Below are 21,171 nucleotides of genomic sequence, written 5' to 3'. Positions count from 1 at the left end.
AATATTATTATTAAAGCTTTGAAAACTCTCTCGGTGTACCGTCTTTCTTTGTAAATATGTGTAACCATGTATAATTTCTATTTTCAACTGTATATTTTTGTAATGTATTTATTTTAGAAACTTATTCTGATATGTTTTGCACGAGCAAATGAGAAAGAAGGGGCGGGGCAAACGCGGGCTGACGAGAAGTGGAGTAAAGGTGAGACGTGTTTGTGGACACGGCCGACAATAGTGGATATATATTTTTCCCACCCTTTTTCCTTGGATTACTTTCAACGGGCACCCGGACTCTGCAGGTCTGCATCAAACTTTAAGTACCGGTATCATTTTCCGTTCGCTTTGGCGGCTGTGATTTTTGGTCTGAGTCGGGTATGGGTTAATTTTGTGTTTGTGTTGCATTTTCTCAATGTGGGCGCATGCGGCTAATATACAGGTGCGGCTTGTGGATGTACAAAATCGATTTTCGTCACGAAATGTGGTGGGTGCGGCTTATAATCGGGTGCGCTCTATAGTCCGGAATTTACGGTATTTGTTTACTTTCTTTTTCTCTGTATTACTACAGCACATTCTGTTCTCTTAAACTTGATGGCTTTGTATTGTCGTTTGGAATAATGCAATGTTCGGAAAAAAAAAAAAAACACTCCCTTCTCTCTCTTGCCCAGCGCCGTCTGCACTGACTCTTAATACGTCAGTATCCTTGTTTGCAGTATTTTGTGACGTTTTTACAAAAGCACTTTCCATTCACCTTGAAACCAATATTAATGAAAAAATGACGGTCAAATGAGCCTCGACACTCTAAAGTAAATTCAGGAGGGAGGCAAATTTTAAATGGTATATTAATATGAATATTGGACACAGGCTCTGGCATTATTCTTATTCCATAAATCTGATCAAACGTCCCACATTAAAATAAAATGCGCTCAAGAATTCGCTTTTATCTGGAGCACGGGTTTGGCAGTTTTATTGAATTTTGTATTAAAATATATAGTACGGCTCTCTCACTCCCCAAAAAACAACAAAAATACCATTTTACTTTTATGGCTCTTTGAGTCAAAGATTTCCGACCACAGATTTAGAGCCTCCTAGGGGTATGAACCTCCTTCACTAGACAAAAAAAAAAACAATATTGTTTTTAGTAATAACCATAAATACATGAGCTATCATTTAAATGTGCTTTTTAAAGATACTTGTAGATTGATTCCCCATCTGGCTGTATGTTTAATTTCTACTTCTCTATGATGAATTAATTTTATAGGTGATGGGCAAGTACCGGTCAGTGTGATATAAGAGCATTTTTAAAGGGACAGTGTGTATTATCTGACCACTAGATTTCCTAAAGCAAGTGCTAAAAAGCAGAAGGAACAATACAAACTACAGTGACCATAACGCACCATTTTACTTCTCATTTCCTCACCCAGCCTTTTTGAGGTTTTTGGGTACCTGTTAGCTCCCTTTAGAGTAGGCTTATGTAAAATAAGGCTTATAAGGACAGCAACACAAACTTCTCATTGGAAAACCTTAAGAATGTTTGTGTCATGGTCTTCTTACAGTAACCATTTCATTTTCCATTATCAAACATTTTTGAAAAAGCGGGGAGTCCAAAGAGACGCATGCAGCTCCAGAGCCGCCTGTTGCTGACCCCCGCACTACGAGGAGTTAGATAATACACACTGTCCCTTTAAGGTGTCGGTACTCGCGATGACGGACAATATGTGTTAAGCTCTAGAAGTCGTTTTACATTTACGAACTGGAAGTAAGAAAGAAATAAGTCTATGTTGTCATTAATTTCAATATAAAGTAACATTTTTTTCATCGGGATTCAAATTTTAATTTTAATTTCTTTAAAATTAGGATTTCTTTTGCAGGGGCACCGAGGGGGAGGGGGTTATATGTACTAACTGCAGTGTTCTCGTTTGCACGCGTCCCTGCGTCCTAAACGCATCATTTTTGCTTGGGACATAGTGTCGAATCAACGTGCGTCCCCGGGACGCAACTTTTTTGACACAAAATTGTCATTATTACTCGATTACTTTTTTTTTCCAACAAAGATTTACCGCACTCCAAACTTTTCGTCAGGCAGATCCGCCATTGTTGTTTTGGTCTCGCGGTTCGAGTTTTCGTCTGCACGCCGATCTCGGCCAACGAGATCTCGTTGCTTCGAGATTACGTCATTGTTGTGGTGCTTGTCGTCGAGTTAAGGTGAAAATCAACACAAAATGGGTAATTTCTTCAGTGTCAGTAATAAGTCGAAACATAATGCAGAAAGTTATAACAACGGCAATAATTCCGGCACGAAAAAACGGAGAAATTCTTCGGAAGATCGCGAAGGCAGGGAAAACACGTGCGTTGAAGCTAATGATTCGACGAAAGATAAAAAAAAAAAAAAACTCTCAGCAAGAAAAGGACTTTTCTGCCAAAATGGACTAAATTATATTCCTGATTACGCTATGGGGAGGATGATAATGGAGGCTACATGTTCTGTGATGCGTGTACCCAGCATGACAAAAAAACTGGATTGCATAAATCATTTTGCAATACGAACTTTCAGAAAAGCACATTGGATCGGCACAACGACAATGAAAACCACAAATTAGCTATGGAAATTCTGTTGCTGCAGGAAGAGAGAGGCAAGTATGAACGGATACGACATCAAAAAGAAGACTTGGCCATGCTTTCACTGCTAAAAATATTTAAGTGGGTGGCAGTATTATCAGTATTTTGTATAATGTACAATATTGTGAACTGAAAAATCTGAAGCGATAACTGCTTTGTATTACCAATTAACTGTGATGATTAAAACTGAATGAAAATATAGATTTACATAATTATTTCAGCAATATTATTTTGTATGATGTACAATATTGTTGTGAACTGAAAAATCTTGAAGAGATAACTGATTTGTATCACCGATAAACTGTGATGATTAAAACTGAATGAATATATCGATTTATATTACATATTTGTCGCTGATTAACAATTTCAACCTGGATAACACTAAATTTTGGGGACCCATAGATTTTTGAGCATGCGAGTCCCCGGGACCCATCACTTTTCACAGGTCAAATGAACACTGTAACTGTCATATCTGGTACCTGTGTAGAGTCAGTATCGGAATTTGTCTAAAACAGTATTGTTCATCCTGAATTTTTAATAACTTAGCAGGTTGGCGTCTTGCATGGCTGACTCCCTATTGGTGTGTGTGTGTGTGTGTGTGAATGGGTAAGTGTGAAGCACATTGTAAAGCGCTTTGGGAGATCTTCATTGACTTGTAAAAGCCCGATATAAATGCAGACCATTTACCATTTGAACACTGCAAGTAATGATTGATTTGTTAAAACCCAACTCTCTTCTCATTGCATGGCATTTTTTCTGCAATTTTATCATTTTTAAGAATGTGTGCATTTATACAAAGCTTATTATCTAGATTTATAGAAACAAATGTTAGAATAAGAAAGCAGAGCTGCGGTGGTAAGGCAGCAAAGAAACGTTATAAATATAAGGGTGGCGAAAATATGAAGATGCGGATGACTGTATGTGTGTGTGAGTAAAGTTCTGTCATCTCTGGAGGGCTTTGCATTTACGCTGCCATGTTAACGCAGTCATGCATTTCCCTGGCACGAGATCAATTTCATGCGAGCAAACATACATGACTTGGTGTGCGCATGCGCGCTTTTACACTCACTTGCCAGCGCAGGAAGAAACAAGTGGATGCAGGGGTGCCTGAAAGCAAAAAGGGAAGATAAAGGGAGAACGCGAAGCATACATACAGTATTGCCCCACAAGAACGTTTAGTCATTTTTCCACATTTCAGGCTAAAAGCTAAAAAACTGAAAATATTTTCGAAGAATCGACGACACATAGGACACAATCGTGAAGTGGAACTAATTATTTCAACATTTTAACGAAAAAAATTGAAACGTAGGTGTCGCAAAAACTATTTCCCCCCCTGTTCTCAGCTCTGCCAACTGACTCTAGACAATCCCTGGTGACTCCCGAATGAGCCAATGTTGACCTAAATGACTAACAATTACAAACTGTGTCTCGTTAAGTCTGTAAAAAGGAGGCACCGGAGAAAAGGCAGCTGTATGAAGACCAAAGAACACATCAGGCAGGTCCAGGATGAAGTTATGAAAAAGTTCAAAGCAGGAATGAGATACAAGATTTTGTAACATTCACACATCTCCCAGAGCACTGTGCAAAAAATAAAATAAACATGGAGAGAGCATAAAACTAATGTAAATCTACAATACTTGGCCGTTCTCCCTAACTTTCGGCCCAAACAAGGAGAAAACTAATCAGAAAAGCAACCAAGAGAACCATGGTCACAATGGATGACCTGCATGCAGGCTGATACAGCTGAGGTGGGATAATCCGGGCATACGACAACTACTAGTAATACTCTGCATAAGTCTGCCCTTGGAGAGTGACAAGAAGAAAGCCCTTTCTGAAAGATTACCTTAAAAAGGACTGTGAAGTCACATCAGAGACACAGACAACATGTGGAACAAGGTGCTGTGGTCAGATGAGACCAAGATTAAACATTTTGGGCTGGATGCAAAGAATGTCATTTGGTGTAAAAGTAACACTGCACATCACCCTGAAAACACCATCCCCACTGTCAAACATGGATGTGGCAGCATCATGCTCTGGGGTTGCTTTTCTTCAGAGGGGACAGGAAATATCGTTTGAATTGACGAAAAAATGGAGCCAAATACAGGGAGATTCTGGCAGGAAATCTGTTTGATTCTGCACGAGACCTGAGAACGTGGCGCAGGTTCATGTTCTGATATTTCTGTTTCAAGATGTGCAAAACTTTGATCACAGCAAAAGCAGGTTATGACACAGAGGTGTCGTATGTTTTTGTAATGTTTAATCTTCAGTTTTTTTTTTGTTAGCACAATATAAAATGTTGGACACATTTGGTTTCTTTTCCCAATCGCGTCTCACAGGTTGCGGATTCTTAAAAAATATGTGAAGTCTTTGATCTCCAAGTTTGAATTCTGATACATGGCAATAGGTTTAAAAAGGGGGAAAAACACTTTTGCAAGGCACTATGTATCTAAAACCAAAATAAAAATAAAAGCATATTTCTGTTTTAGTGACATTGTCAAGCAAGAGATGCTATTACAGGGCATCAAGGAGTTCTCAAAGACACTAATTGGTGTATGCGGGGACAAATAGCATGTTTCCACTCGTCTTTCATGGACAGAGACTCAGGAAAGCTTTAAGCTTAATTATATGGAGGAAGGAACTGTTACTCAGCACGGAGCTAGAGAAGATGCCGACTCTCCCATAAAAGAGACATTTGACAGCAAAGAGCGAGCAATATTTCCTCCTGAAATGAAGAGAGATGCCAGATTTTCATTCTCCACTCGTGGTTGACAGAAGGGGGGTACTTGAAGGCCCCCCGAGAAGTACAAGCATTGCAAAATCACTACAATTTCTCTTTATATACCCAACAAAACACATATTGACTTTGTTTTAGAATACAATTTCAAGCAAAATATTTCAAAGGGACTGAGAGTATTATTTGAGCACAGAGAACATGCAATAATAACAAAGGATGATTTAGTTCTTTATTTTTGTTTTATTTAATATGACTTCCCCGTGATCTTAGTGAGGATACGCGGTGCAGAAAATGGAAGGATTTAATATTATATATTTTAATACTACTACCCTGGATTTATTATTGAAAACTGTTTTTATCTTGGAAATGTCCTTGCACCATATCAAAATGGCACTTTTTTGTTGTGCATTTTACATGTTACAATGACAATTTATTCTATTTTATTATGTCCTGTGCTGTGGTATTCTATTCTGTCCTGTCCTGTTCTATTCTATTCCATTCCATTATGTTCTGACCTGTTCTATTGTATTCTAGCCTGTCCTATCCTATTTTATTGTAATCGATTCTGTCCTGTCCCATTCTATTGTATTCTATCCTGTCCTGTCCTATTGTATTCTATCCTGTCCTGTCATATTCTATTGTATTTAATTCTGCCCTATTGTGTTGTATTATATTACGTTCTGTCCTATTCTATTCTTTCCTATTCTTTTCTCTTCTCTTCTAATGCATTCTATTATATTAAGGTCTGTCCTCTCCTTTCCGGTCCTATCCTATTTTATTCTATCCTGTCCTATTGGATTGTATTTCATTACTTTCTGTCCTATTCTCTTTTATTGCATTCTATTTCATTATGTTCTGTCTTTTCCGGTCCTATTATATTCTATCCTGTCCTCTTGCATTCTATTTCATTAGGTTCTGTCCTATACTATTCTGTCCTATTCTATTTTATTGCATTATGTTCTGTCCTCTCCTATACGTTCATATTCTATTCCCTTCTATTCTATCCTGTCACATTCTAATTCAGTATGTTCATTTCTATTCTGTGCTATTGCATTCTGTTCTCTCCCATTGCGTTCTGTTCTGTTCTATGTCGCTGTATGGTGCAGTGTAATGCAACCAAAAATGAGTGATAAAAAGCAAAAGTAGGAATATAAACTAGGAAGACCCAAAGTGACCGAAAGGCTTTTTATTTATTTTTACCACCACGTACTTTAAAAAATGTAGTTAAAAGTTAATGTAATTTTTTTCTTACTATTTTAATAAACGACCAAGGTTTTTTTCTTACCAGAGGGAGGCGTTAATAAAACACACAGTTCCTTAAGTGTGTGTGTATATATATATATATATATATATATATATTAGCTTATGTTTCTAGAAAAAAACAACATTAAAAAGAATATTGTATACAATAAAATGAGCACATTTTATATAAAATGGGTTTACAACTTAAAAGAAAAAAAAGTAAATTATACAGATAAAATCGAATTAAATAGCAGTTAAAAAGTTAATTAACATTGGTATGATTTTTTTACTCAATTTAAATATATTTTTAATTATTTTTTTAACACTGATGGTCAGTAGGGCTAAACGAACTACTTGCCTACTTGACCAGTTTCTGGCATCACCGGTGAAAGATCTGTTTGGGATCTTAGGACCTTCAGTTTTAAATATTATTGATGTATCGCTCTACTCGGGTACTGTTCCGGTAGTCTTTAAGTCTGCTAGTATTAAACCCGTGCTCAAGCAACCTAACCTAGACCCGGGAAACCTATGTAATTATAGTCCAGTGTCAAATCTACCATTTTTTTGCAAAATTACTTAAAATGGTCGCTGGCCTTCGCCTTGGCAAAATCACGCTAAGAAGAAAAAAATGGAGGGTCAATCACACTCCTTAACAGTAGATGGCGATAACGCCCTGACTGAACTCTAAGACCTGATCAGTCAATCGGTGCGTTTGAGAGGGACGACATCTCGTTTTATTGTAATTTTGTTTGTTTTATTTCCTTTCAACGCCCATAAAAATGTGTCACAAATAATTTAATAATCATATATGTTCACTCTGTTAACACTCTGTTATATATATATATTAATTATTATATTATATATTATATTATATACACTCTGTTATAATTTCGATTTTTTTTTTTTTTTTTAAAGAAGTTTAATGGGGTCGCTTATGTTCTTGATTTGGGTCGCTAGTTTTCATTAGGATGAAATGGTGGATTCCAAATTCAGACCAGTTCAGAACAATGTTCTATACTACTGTACATCGAGACTCCTACTGGTATTTGTGAATTGGCCACTGGGGGCAGTATAAAACTGTGTTGGGTAACATCCAAGACGATTTTCACAACTATTGTCACAGAGTAGCACCAATTTTAGAGAACTAAGAATGCATGCTTGTAGGTAGCACTATTCAACATCTCTACATTACACATGGCGACTTTGATGCTATTTTAGCATATAAGCTAGCAGAAGCATGGAAAATTGCTCTTTTAAAATATCAACTGATGTTTTAATTATATACTAATGACTCCGTAACATACTAGGTCGCAATTTTACAACTGAGCGCGTCAAGAAATGCTTTTCGACACTTGATGGATCCCGCACTCGCAATCTGAGAGAGTGGCGAGCTAATGACAATTAGCCACACAATTAGAAGACGGGAAAAACACGGATACATCTTTGAAATGATCTCGGCTGCCAAATTGCGCCATTAAAAAATCGTTTCCTGCCAAACCGACCCTGTAAATTATAATACATATTGATTAAAGAAAAAAAAACCTGACCTCTAAAGTACTTTTTAGTCATGTTCTCATCTTGTTATCAAAATTGGATTTGAGGGTATAAAACAGGGGTCAGTTGGGGGCCTCTGAAGCAAGGATCCGGGTGAAGTTAAGCCCAAATGGGGTTTTCGAGGAAAACAGCACTGATAAAAACATCCAATGTTCTGAAGCAACAGTGTTTTATATTTGTCCACTAGATGTCGCTGTCATGTGTAGTGCAACATAATTGAGTCAAAGGAAGACTGAAAGTGAGCAAAAAGCAGCCTCTTTCTTCCATTTTTTTAACCTAGCCTCTCTACGAAAAAAGATTGATTTTTTTAAATTGATAAAACTAGGTAAAAAGTATTAAAAAGGGGCAAAAAACGTAAAATAAAAAGAAAAGCAGAGGAAAAGAGAGCAAAAAGGTAAAACGGAGAAAAAGAAAAGAAAAAAGACAAAAATGGGAAAAAAATGCAATTTACTCTCTTTTCATGTTCCCACCTATTTTTATTTTTTCATTCATTCTCCTTTATTCTTGAGTTTCACTTTTTGTTTGATTTAGTTTGTCATTTTTCTCTTGTCTTTTTTGTCCTTTATCCTTTTCTTTTTTTTCCTCTTCTTTTCAAAAGTAATTAGCTGCATTTCAGTCACTTTGAGTCTGTATTTTGCCTCCTTCCGTTCTGCTTTTAGCACTCGTTTTCGGTGACTTGACAGAATACAGCGGGAAAATAATACACACTGTCCATTTAACTTTCATATTAAGCCGGGTACCTCAAACAATCATCCTGGGGGCTGCAATTGGCCGCGAGTTTGAGACTCCTGGTATAAAACAAAAGACCAGAAGATGATAAGAGTGCATATTAACAAAGAATTAAATGGCTAACTGGGAGGATTAACAAGGAAACTGTATTTTATTTTCAAGACTCCATTCAAGCTTAATTAAACACAACCTGAGTGACTCTGTGAATGTCTACATGAGGTGCAAATGAATGAAGATGCATTCTGGCTACATGGCTTTTAATTGGGGTCACAAGATTAGTTCTGGGTTAGTTAGTTTGTCTTTAAGTAAGGCTTAAATAAACGCGATCAAATGTTAGTACAAACACGCTTTAAAGCAAAAGATCATGGACGTGGGGAGAAAAGAAGAAAGTATGAGAATATCCCTGGACTAAAAAAACGTGAGGATGTAGTGTGGTGTCTTTTTGGGAGACTCGGTTCTCGGATCCCTTATACGCCAGGGGTTGTAGGGGCGCCACTTGCAGCCTGGCAGCACCCATTTCTACTCAGGCTGATGCTCCCTCACATGAAATTACAGATTTAATCCGTTCTGGGGCTTCATAGCCTGAATACTTCGTAAGTAGGGACGCGTTTTGAATGTAAATGTGTTAATCCAATCCAAGAAGCGCAAAAGTACAGTATATTTTTGTAATAAATCATAAAAGAGCATCAGGACATGAAACGAAAACATGTTAAAATTAGATTACCATAAAAATATTCTTTAACCTTTATGCCTCGCGTTTCTTAAAAAACTGATCCAATGACGTCTGCTTTTGCCGACTTTTCACAATCCGTCAGTAATGCGCTTGTCAATGCTTATTCCGGGTGATTCCTTTCTACAAATTCCAAGACTTCATAGAATTTTGCGAAGATGTCTTTAATTTTGGCTGATTGGATAATGGCTGCGTCCCCCTCCCCGACATCTTACCGGAACCCCTCCGCCTCCTCGTTTCTGAACTCGGAACTGTGGCAGGGACACGAAGAGCATGCTAGGAGCAAGCGGTTGCCAGGCAGATTTAAAGCGATAGCCAGTTTGTTTAAGTTCGAGTAACTCTGGGAGCGGCTAAAAGCAGCGTGTACTGTACTGTATTTTTGACTTAGTACCCTGAAACACCTTTGTAACAAGAGGCATTATTTTCCTGTTCAGGTACTTCGTGGTCTGAAACTTTCATAAGTAGAGATATCACTGTATTGGTTTCCATAGTTACCAGTACAGAAGCCTTCTGATCTTACTCAGATACAGCGCCTTCATCATCTGGTTGCTGTTTTTCGGTTTAAAGCGCCATCTTGCTTTACAGATTGACGGGTAGCAATGTGTCTGTGACGATACTAAAACTAGAACATAAATCACTGGGGAAAAATAGTTTGGGTGGCACAAAGAGTAATTCTAGCTACCAACCTTCTGTGTGCAGTTTGCATGCCCTCGCCGTGCATAAGTAGGTTTTAGCTGAGTACTCCAGGTCAATTGACGAGTCTGAATCTTTTCGCTGTGAATGAGAGTGTGAGTGAATGGTTGTCTGTTGCTGTGCAATTGGCAGGCAAGCAGTCCAAGGTGTTTCCACTGCCTAAAGCACAGGTGTCAGACAGGCGTCCCGCGGGCCAGATCAGGCCCGCTAAGGGATTGAATCCGGCCCGCGAGACAACACTCAGAGAAGCGCAGGAGAAAAACAAGCTGCAGGTTGAAATATGTCAACTTGATGTTGCCAAAGCCAGGTGCCTCTCACAAAGACACTGTACTTGTATTTATTTCTCTCTCTCACTCTCTCTCTTTTCCACCCCTTTTCTCCCACTCTGTCTCTGTCTCTTTCACTCTCTTTTTCTCTTCCTTTGTTGCTCTTTGTCTCTTTCTCTCTCTGTGTCTTTTAACCTCTTTTGCTCTAACTTCCTTTTTTTCCTTTTCTCTTTCTCTCTTCATACCCTTTGTGCTTTCTTTTCCCTCCTTCTGTCTTTCTATTTCTCTTTGGTTTTCTTTCTTCCTCTCCCTTTCTTTTCCCCCTCTCTCACGACTTTTTATCTTTTGTTTCTCACGCTCTCTCCCTCTTTCTCTTTTTCTTTCTTTGTCCTGCCCTCTCCCCTTTTCCCGCCCTCTTTCTCTTATTTCTTCATCTCTTTTTCTTTCTCTTTAATCTACTAGTCCGGCCCCCGACAGATTGTTTGTTCTATAGTGTGGCCCCCCGAGTTAAAATGAGTTTGACACACTTGGCCTAAAGTCATGCGGGACAGGTTCCAACACCTCTGTGAGCGTCGAGAGGAGAAGTGGCTGGAAAAGGAATGTATTGAATTTACCAAGCAGCAGTGCCTACCCTCCCTCCAAATCTACGGAGACCACTAAAAAAAGTTGACCTGATAACAGCAGTGTTCTCGTTTGCCCACATCCCTGCGTCGTAGACGCATCATTTTTGCTGGGGACGCATCGTGTCAAATAAACGTGCGTCCCCGGGACGCAACTTTTTTGACACAAAATTGTCATTTTTACCCGATTACATTTTTTTTAAACAAAGATTTACCGCACTCCAAACTTTTGGTCAGGCAGATCCGCCATTGTTGTTTTGGTTTTGCGGTTCGAGTTTTCGTCTGCACGCCTATCTCGGCAAACGACATCTCGTTGTTTCGAGATTACGTCATTGTTGTGGTGGTTGTCGTCGAGGGAAGGTGAAAGCTAAGTATGCCTCCGAAAAAAGTTTGTATTAGGTGGAAATCAACACAAAATTAGTAATTTCTTCAGTGTTGAAACTAAATACAGAAAGTGATAACAACGGCAATAATTCGGCACGAAAAAACGGCGGGGAAATTCTTCGGAAGATCGCGAAGGCAAGGAAAACACGTGTGTTGGAGCCAACGATTCGACGAAAGAAAACAAACAAAAGAATACTCCTAGCGAGGACTTTTCTGCCAAAACGGACTCAATTATATTCCTGGTGACACTATGAGGAAGATGATAATGGATCGGACCTTGAGAAGGCATTACAACTGTGGCGGGACAGCAAACCACGAAGCATATATGAATAGGAAAATCTGAAGTGATAACTTGCTTTGTATTACCAATTAACTATGATGATTAAAACTGCACGAATATATAGACTAATATTTCAGCAATATTATTTTGTATAATGTACAATATTTTTCTGAAGTGATAACTGCTTTGTATTATCAATTAACTGTGATGATTAAAATTGAATGAAAATATAGATTTATATTATATATTTGTCGCCGATTTACAATGTCAACCTCGATTACACTACATTTTGGGGACCCATAGATCTCTGTTGGGACCCATAGATTTTTGACCCATCACTTTTCACAGGTAAAATGAACACTGTGACACTCGCAGAGATTCTCGTCAGCCGGTGTCTCGAATGCTTCCGCCAGGCCCGGCGAGCTCCGTGCCCTCGCCGTTGATCTCCTTCAACGTCGCCTCCGGTTCTTTGGCCGCTCCGCCCACGGATCTTTCTGATGAACTTATCCGCTAAGACAGCTGTACACATGTGCAACTCTGCACCAGGATGACCTAGCTGGGATCGGTGACCTCCCCCCGGAGTTTATGAGCCGAGTATCACATCTGACACGGCACGAGATCACCGGCTGCTTTTGTTCCCGACTTCAGCTCGGAGGTAGTCCCGAAGATGGGAGAATTCGTCGAAAACGGACAGCTGGATGAGTTAGAAATCAAGGTTTGAGGGTTAAGGGTTTGAGGCTAGGTTCGTATCAATCTCGGTTAGAGTTTGGATGAGCTCTCCTAAGGAAAACTAGAAAGTGGAGCTGGGAAAGCCTTTGGACTGTAATCTTGTTGTGTATTCAGTCCAACCACCCTGCTACATCAATTTTCATACCTGTCAACCTGTACGTTTTTGCCGTACAAAGTACGTTTATTATGCATTTCGAGACGTACGACGTACAAGAAAATCTGTATGGGAAAACGCAAATTTATCAATGATGGGTACCATCCGGTATACACCGACTATCACCAAACGGCAAATCAATCAAGTCAAACGAGTTGGCCGCGGTAGCCTCTATCTCGGTATGGTTTTTTTTCGTTGCAAACTAAGCGAGCGGTTTAATGCTACTGTGCGCATGCGTCTGCCGCTTGGGGATTTCCCATCAAGCATCATTCAACATGCGATTTCATGTGGTAGTTGAGTAGTGAAAGGAAGTCCGTCTCTTTTTAGAGAACCGGCTTTTTCGGCTCAACTCATTAAAGAGAGCCGGCTCTCGAACGGTTCACTTGCTTTGATGCACTAAATTACGAATTATTATGTTGTATAAAGAAGTTAAGAAAAAAAAGCATAAAAAGGAGAGTTTTGTGGTTATCCCTTTAATCAGTATATTACCAACAATAATTCAATGCAGAAAATGAATTCATAATTTGAATAAGAAAATGTATTATTCTACTTAATTCTATTTGTGTGTATTTTTTCCTTCTACAGTGAACGTCCAAACTACTTAATTTTTGAACTTTCTTTCAAAATAAACCTCATTCGTGTCGAGCATGTACAATATAACATGTTAAACTACATAAATAAATAAGGTGTAAGGTTATTTTGTATTTTTGCAAGGGAAAATACGACAGTTTGTAAGGGCATGGAGCCCTGGAGCTTGACAGGAATGACTTTTCCAATAAGATTTTTGGAGAGAAAAATAGGCAGACATACCATCTGTTTTTCTTTCTGCAGTACCTAAACATATGTTAACTGTAATGGAGAAAACGTCAAAGTGCTACCTTCAATAAACAAACAAAGCTATGCTGATACTCCAATTGGTTCAAGTACAGCTTCAGTTTTACTTTGGTTGCACCTTTTTAGGCATTCATGTTAAAATTGTTGTGATTTGGGGTGGACACAAAAGCAGGAAGCAATGCAAAATTCTTTAACAAATGGCACTTAAAAACAAGATCAATAAATTAACCAACAAATGGTCAAAATGACCCTAAAACTGTCTAAACCAAAATACACCCCCCAGAAAGCAGGATGGTGGAAAACAAAGGTGCAAAATGAAAATCACCGCACTTGGGAGTGCTGTCCAAAATGTCCTTGTGAAGCGCGGGGCTAATTACGCACACGTGAAAAGTGATTGGACACACCTGTTACAAACAGATTGGGCGCCATCTAGTGGACGGAGGACTGCAAGATCCCAACAAAAAATACCAGGTGACCCTACAACCAATGTTCCCTGTAATTTTCACAAAGTCGGTGAGCAACGCTTGAAACAACAGTGAGCAACCATAATCAAACATGTCCAAAACTTGACATCAAGTTACATTTTCCTGAGTTTCTGGCAATGCAAAATTATTTTTCTCTTTTGAACGAATTGACTCATGTACTATTGCAAAGGTTGTACGGCCTACAAATGTCATTTGTTCTTACAATTCTTTCACAAGATATCCATTTCTTTTTATTTCCTGACATATTTTGTCGCGTAATATTAACATTTTTGGGGGCTTATTGAGTCGGTTGTAAGATACAGAACTGTACTTAATCACATTTTTGAGTGGAAGTACAATGTTGGCAACAAGATTCACATGATATAATTGGAAATTATTTGAATGCAACACAAACTTTTTCTTCTTTTTTTCCATGTTTTTTTTCTACTTTTATTTAAATTCCTTTAAAAAAATCTCATTGTGTTTATTTTTTTCAGAGCTGTTACTTTTTTCTTTTTGTTCTCTATTTACTTTTTTCCTACATTTCTTTCTTTTCTTTTTTTCTGGCTTTTTTCTAAATTTTTCGTTCTTTTTTTTCTCTTCCTTTTGTTTGTTTTTTTCTCAGCTTTTCACTACTTTTTCATTTTGGTATTTTTTTCTTTTTTGTTCTATTCCCCCCTTCCTTTGAGTCATTTTGTGCATAAGTTTACATAATATTTGGTCATGTTGGGATTAAAGAAGCAAAAACAACCTGAAGAGCTGTTTAGGACCCGAAAGAGCCGGTTCCTTTTAGTGAGCTGAGCCGAAGAAGCCGGTTCTCGACAAACTCTACTAACTTTACTCATTCAAAATACCGCATTCCGGACACAACGTCAGGGGAACCCGTGTATTTTTACCTTTATGCACTGTAACTTTGACTTAAGTCGCGTCTTAATTAGTAATTTTGAGCCCTCATTTTTATGCGCTGGCTAGATTTTCTTGTGCGCTGAGAATGTGCGAAATTGCGCACGCGCGCAGCTTAGAGGGAACACTGCCTATAACGGGTCAAGAGATCTCAAGCTGAAGTTACAGTTAATTGAAGATTTATCGGTTTGCAGTCGCTTCATTTTAATGGGTAATATTTGATTTCGGGGTTGTGTCAGTCTTAGTGCTTGGGGTTACATTTAAGGGTGATAGATTTAGCCTAGATCATTGAGCTCTCATACTTCTCAGTAGCGGTTTGAACAGACATTTCGGGGGTTAGTGAATATGAAACTGTCCTTATAAAAGTATATAATAAGGGTGTTGTCCCGAATTTGGAACTTTGTTACTCTTTGTCGCCATCTTCTGGTTTACAGTTATGAACGCAGCCACAGGCAGTTTATTTGGGGTTTGGGTTGCCATTTGGACTGTATACGAAACAGACCTCTAGTTACTTTTACCATTTTCAAGCTACACTAACAAAAAACTGCAATGATGAGCATGACATCACTATACTTCCCTCTTTCGTGCTTCCTAATGTGTTTTGCGTCCCGGAACAGCTTTGATAAAAGATAAAAGCAGATAGGCGCAGTGGGAAAGCAATTCAAAGACTCTTCGAACTCAGTCAGGCATTGTTAACACGTACTTAATAGAGAAAATATTGCACTTTCAACTTGTTGAAGGACATCTCAAACGAAGCACTCCACCTTTAAATATTTGAGAAAAAAGTGCATTTTAAAATTCACAAAGATTGAATGCTATTTTGACTTTAGGGGTGTATGATTTAGCGCCTCCTAGTGGTAAAAAAAGAATAATTTGTTTTAAAAAAAACAGTACAGTAAATAAGTACTGATAAATTCCTGGTGTATGGTACTCCAATGAATCGAGACGAATGTGCCCCGCAGGCCTCGACTTTGAAATATGTGGTTTAGAGCATTGTTTCTCAACCGGTGGGTCGGGACCCAATAGTGGGTCGCGGACCTGCTTTCAGCAGTCCTTTGTCTTGGCAAAATGATGCTCAGAAAAGACCCTTAGACAGTGGTCTCAAACTCACAGCCCGGGGCCATTTGAGGCCCTCCAGATGATAGTTTGAGGCCAGTGTGTATTATTTGACCACAACATGTTTTAGTATTCTGTTGAGCAGCCTAAAATGAGTTTTAAAAAGACTCAAAGTGAGCATTAAAATAACTTTTTTCTTGGATTTCTTTGCCCAGCCTTTCGCCATATTTCGTGTTTTTTTAGGAGGGTTCACATCAGCAGCAAGATGTAAGACAAATATGTTAGCTGCCTGGACATGAGGCTCATGTTTTAACAAATAAATGCTAATACCTCAATTTACCAGTATTTTAAAAAAATGGAAATCTTTATGATTGTTTATCTATTTTTCTCCTAATTATTTAAATCAACATCCTTTTTAATGAGAGACATTTTCACCTATAGGAGGCAGTGATTAAAACAAACTGTCCCTTTAAGTGCAGCCCTAGCTAAGCGACTAGCGGCGTTATAAGTCTTCGGTACCATCCGTATTCATGGTAAATGTGAACTCACTACCAAATAAGACCAACGAGTGCTGGTGGAAAACATCGAAGCGCACAGTTGCTGTGTTTTGCGGAAACGTGGCTCACGTTTAGCACCCCGGACGCTAACGTGTAGCCACCCGGAGCTACCCGGAGCTATCCGGCTTCAGCGCCGCTATACAGAGACACGAAAGCCTGCGGGAATCGGAGAGGGGGCGGACTTACTAACACGAGGTGGTGTATCCCTGGACACAAAGAAAAGATTTCCATCTGCCGCAGGGATGTCGAACTTTTGGACTAGCGTGTGACGTCATCCACTCCGCTACAAGCACCCCTAGGGCATCAGGTTAATCTGTTAATAAACAACAGGGTAGACTGCTGGAAGTGTGAATTTTCCTACGGGGATGAATAAAGTATATCTATCTATCTATCTATTATGGATTCATTTATTACAGATTGATGAGTCTTTTTATTATTATTTTTTTCAATCTTCAGATCTTTTGTCCAGGGAATTAGAAAAAAAAATGCTATTCAGAAACAGGTCTTTATCTGAACTTTTTGTGGAAAATCTGCTTCGGCCCTACCTCACCCAGACCCTAGCTCCGGGGAACCACGGGTTAAATGAGTTTGACACCCCAGCCCTTAGACTTAAAGTGACCCGCTAGGTTGCTATGACTTGTCCTTGTTTGGCACCTTACTATTTAAAAGCACTGTTACAGACATGATCCATTTTGAACCAGTTAGGACCATTGGGTCACACACAGCTGAGGCTTAGTCGAGAAAAACACCGATAATGTTTATTTACACATGTTGAGAGCAGACACAGCAGAGAATATATGAGATATGGATTTTATTATCCCTGCAACTGGCCGGCAAGCAGTTCACAGTGTCCCCTGCCCACTGCCTGAAGATAGCTGGGATGGGCTCCAGCAACCCCTCGTGACCTTACTGAGGAAAAGCGGTGCAGAAAATGAATAGATGGATGGATTATATTATATTGAAGAGAAAGGCTACTGAAATGAAGTGTTTTGGATGTCATTAAAAATGCAGCTATTTGAACTTTAAAGGGAATATTGTTACTTGAAGTCGTTTTGCTGGTCTTTTTTATATGAATATATTCTACCATCTCTGGTTCAAACTCCGCAATCCGTTCATTCAATGCATTTGAGAAGTGGATTTTTTTCTTGATTTGGTTAGCACAGTGGAATGGTGGGACCTCAAGTCAGACCAATTGAGAACCACTGGAATAGAGAGTGGTAAACTTTTTATATAAAACTGGGATATTTTTGTCATGGTTACCGATGTGATGCACCTATGCCCGTTCCTTTGGCGCAAACGGCCTCGGACTTTGATTGGCTCCCTGTCCCTATTTAAACCCACTCCTGTCTGTCACGTGTTGTCAGTCCGTCTGCGAACCTCGGTTTACTCTTGGCAAGCGACCCTGACTCCAACCTGTTTTTTCTCCTGTCTGTTTGCTTCGACCCGTTTTTTTAACCTGACCACGTTTTTTGCTCTCCTGTCCCGGCTACTGACCCGCTTTTCCCCTTCCCGACACTGCCATCGCTCGCCACGGAAGTCCCACTTCCGCGTTCGGAGCGACCTGCTTCCCGCGTCCAGCGATCACCGGATCGTGGGTGCGAACCTTTCCTTTCTTCTAATAAAAATGAGAGAAACGTAACACAAGTGGGTCCTGTCTCCGTTCTGGTCTTGACAATTTTGGCTTCCTATTGGCTTTTTTATTTGATGTAAAAATACTTTTAAAATGTAGAAATTCTTCACAGGGGATGAAGAGTTTCGATTTCCTAAAACACCCACGGAGTTATTATTAATCTCAGTACACTAAACAGAAAATATCAATGAAAATGTTTCTAAAAAGACAAAAAAGCAGGAGTTCTAGCCCCAACTAGTGTCTCTCAGCACACACACATGCTTGGTGTTTGGGTGTTTTTCCTCACATTGTTGCTCTGTGCCCTGCTATGACCTCTTCCACAGCATTTTCATTGTGAAAAATCGAGTGACAACCTGCTTGAACATTAAAGTTTCTCAACTGGTGGTTCGGTTGTTTAAGTATTTTAAAGCAGTTTCACGGAGTTGCAAATATGTGATGTAGGCTTATATGCGAGTACATCCGGTACTTGAAGTCGTTTTGCTGGTCTTTTTGGTTTTTGGAAAAAAGGTGGATATATTCTACTATCCCAGCTGCACAATCCTTTCATTCGATAAATTTAATAAGTAGAATATGTTTCCTGGTTTTGGTCGCAGATTGTCATTAGGGAGGAATGTTTGGTCCTTGGGTCAGACGAGTTGAGTACTACTGCATTGAAGTACAAGAATGTGTCAGAAGCCACACACAGCGAGTACTGACAACGAAGGAACAATCGACTCCCTGCCGTCTCTCCCTTTCTCTCCTCCCCAAGCATGCGACTCTTCTGCTCCGGATTTTTATCACAACTTGAACTATGGTCGCTTTTAATATTTCACAATGAAGCCCTGAGTCCTCCCTCTTCTTCCTTTCCCCTCCCTTCCTCCCGCTCCCACCATCTACTCGGCGCTCTTCCCTCCGCCACCTGTTAGTCCGTCTCCCTCGCCGTGCTGCACTGGAATCCCTGCGTCCTCCTCTATTATTCCCTCTCATCTTTTATGAGGACTTTTGCATCTTCTGAGGTAAGTCACTGTTGCTTTGTTTACGTCATCATCATCTCGCATGTCCGACCCTTCAGAAAGATACGTAGCTGGCCGTCGTTCTGGTTCATAACAGGTGCAACATGTGGCAGCTCTTAGTATGCTTCTCCTGCTTTTCCACACATACACACACAAAAGATGAAGTTTACTGTATTTTCCGGACAGTAAGTCACTTAAGATTATAGGTCGCACCAGGCAAAAAATGCAAAAACTAAAAATGGAATAACATCTATAAGTTGCTAATGGAGTGTAAATTGCATTTTGGGGGGCACTTATTTGATAACACTAACAAAATACATGTCATCTTGAAAGGCAATTTCAGATAAATAATAATATAGAGAACAGGCAACTAGCTGGCAACCGGATAAGGGTGTCCCCTGCCCACTGCCCAAAGACAGCTGGGATGGGCTCCAGCACCCACTGCGACCCTACTGAGGATAAGCGATGCAGGTAATTGATGCATGGAAAGAGAACAGGCTGAATAATTTTATTGTAAATTAACATTACAACACTGACATGTCTGGTAATGTCAGTAACGATGTAATATCCATCCATCCATTATCTGCACCGCTTATCCTCAGTAGGGTCACGGGGGTGCTGGAGCCCATCCCAGCTATCTTCGGGCAGTGGGCAGGGGACACCCTGAACGGGTTGCCAGCCAGTTGCAGGGCACACAGGGACAACCAATTCGCTCGCTCATTCACACCTAGGGACAATTTGGACCGGCCAATTAACCTGACAAGCATTTTTTTGGAAAGTGGGAGGGCACTGGAGTGCCCAGGAGAAACCCACACAAGCACGGGGAGAACATGCAAACTCCACACAGGAGGTTCCATCTCATGACTTCAGAACTGTTCCGCACACGCACTAACCACTGTACCGCCGTGCTGCCCTTCAATGCAACATATTAAGAGTTATTCAGATAATGAACATAATTACTAAACTATCAGCTTCACTCCAAATCACTAAATCCAATAAAATCTTCATCTTCTGTGTCACTTTACCGGTAAACAACTCCCCCAACTTGGGAGGTAGACGATGCGCCGCATCCTCCTTCTGCTTCTACATCAGACTCATCATCCCCTCTGCTTTTTGGCGGTCCCTTTCTCACCAACTCCGAACTTTCTTTCTGCTCTCTCGGGTGCATATGTCACCATTTGCAGCTTGTCATCTGCAGAATATGATTCTCTTTTCAATGCCATTTTTGTTCAGCCCCTGTCATTTATTTCTCTAAATTAATGTGTTGATATTTACCCACATAAGTCGCACCCCCGAAAACTGTGAAAAAAAACCCGCGACTTATAGTCTGGAAAATACGGTAAACAACATTGACTCGGCTCTAATTGACAGGCGCTGGCTGCTGTGCAGCAAGAGTAAAGCTGGGTGACACTCAACTTGTGGCATGTGGCTGTCAGCTGGTAATTTAAAGGTGAATACAAGCGCCCCATACCACGGGGGAGGAAGAATGCATTTATCCAAGCGCGCCGCAGGTGGACCCTCAAGACTGTAGAGTTAATGAGAGATATGGATTGGAAAGGAGACGGGAGGAGGGGTGAACTCATCCATGCTTGCACTATGAGTCTAATTTAAAGCGAAGGCGCTAAAAGAGGAGGCGGCATGTGGAGCACAAATATACTCTTGCGACCTATAACCTCGGCGTCCATACAGTAGTGATTGTATAACGTCGGGGCCGCCTCTGCTGCAGCTGTGCACATTAAAGGAATTATGCAGAGTGTATCTCATGCTAAGGGGGCAGCTAGCATGATGGCATATTTGCAAAGGAGAAGAATAGAAAATCTATATGAGACATGGACGTCCGTACATTGTTATCTCACAGCGGATGATGATTGATTTTAACCTCTGAGCAGTTTGTAATTGAGAAAATGGGAGTGGAGGAGGGCGGATAGGAAAGTGGGGGGAGGCGCCCTCCCTACTGACTCCTCCTTTAAAAATGAATACAACCAAACATTCTATAGGTTTGAATGA

At 39.9% G+C, this 21,171-nt stretch overlaps 2 protein-coding genes across 3 annotated transcripts in view; one reads left to right on the top strand and one right to left on the bottom strand.

The window, feature by feature from the left end:
- Positions 1–21,171, bottom strand: part of adprh (ADP-ribosylarginine hydrolase) — a 118,678-nt gene that overhangs the window by 36,550 nt on the left and 60,957 nt on the right. The gene's annotated exons all lie outside the window — the stretch shown is intronic.
- LOC148347747 (double C2-like domain-containing protein alpha) overlaps positions 19,066–21,171 on the top strand; it is a 55,651-nt gene continuing 53,545 nt past the window's right edge. Inside the window, exon 1 of the mRNA XM_088323651.1 lies at positions 19,066–19,167. The gene's annotated coding sequence lies outside the window, so the exon portion shown is untranslated. The remainder of the gene's footprint in view (positions 19,168–21,171) is intronic.

This window comes from Urocampus carinirostris, chromosome 19 (genome assembly GCF_059441175.1).
Source record: "Urocampus carinirostris isolate Australia breed hairy pipefish chromosome 19, RoL_Ucar_1.0, whole genome shotgun sequence".
Taxonomy (NCBI): Eukaryota; Metazoa; Chordata; class Actinopteri; order Syngnathiformes; family Syngnathidae; genus Urocampus; species Urocampus carinirostris.
This window is presented reverse-complemented; position numbering and strand designations above follow the sequence as displayed.